Source organism: Trachymyrmex cornetzi, unplaced genomic scaffold, assembly GCF_001594075.2.
Source record: "Trachymyrmex cornetzi isolate Tcor2-1 unplaced genomic scaffold, Tcor1.1 scaffold1803, whole genome shotgun sequence".
NCBI classification, from domain to species: domain Eukaryota; kingdom Metazoa; phylum Arthropoda; class Insecta; order Hymenoptera; family Formicidae; genus Trachymyrmex; species Trachymyrmex cornetzi.
This window is the reverse complement of record NW_017296423.1, coordinates 27,758-28,350: the sequence shown is the minus strand read 5'-3', so window position 1 is coordinate 28,350 and position 593 is coordinate 27,758. Positions and strand designations below refer to the sequence as shown.

At 53.1% G+C, this 593-nt stretch overlaps 1 pseudogene; it reads left to right on the top strand.

Annotated features, from left to right (window-relative positions):
- The window catches only part of LOC108759353 (probable multidrug resistance-associated protein lethal(2)03659), a 2,890-nt pseudogene that overhangs the window by 543 nt on the left and 1,754 nt on the right, over positions 1–593 (top strand).

Below are 593 nucleotides of genomic sequence, written 5' to 3'. Positions count from 1 at the left end.
TCCGATTGGCCACAAGAAGATAAGACCAAGTTCAAGAACGTGTTCCTGCGCTATGCGTCTTTAGAGCCGGCAGTGCTCAAGAACTTCAACTTCGTCATCTTTCCGCGGGAGAAAATCGGCATCGTTGACAGAACCGGTGCCGGCAAGTCATCCGTGATTCAGGCACTCTTCCGCCTGACTGATGTGGATAGTCTGATCGAGATCGATGAAGTCGACACAAGCCAGATAGGTCTACACGATCTGCGTTCCAAGATCAGCATTATTCCGCAGGAACCGTTTCTGTTTTCTGGCAGCCTAAGGCGGAACCTCGATCCGTTCGACTTGTATGCGGATGAACCGCTGTGGCGGGCGCTAGAGGAGGTCGAGCTGAAGGAGATAGGCCTGGAGGCCCATATCAATGAAGGCGGCTCCAATCTTAGCGTTGGCCAGAGGTAGTTGGTCTGCTTGGCGCGAGCCATTGTGAAGAATAATCCGATATTCGTGCTGGACGAGGCGACCGCGAATGTAGACCCGTGAACGGACGAGCTCATTCAGACCACGATCAGGAGGAAGTGTACGGTGCTGACGATCGCTCATCGACTTAACACTGTCAT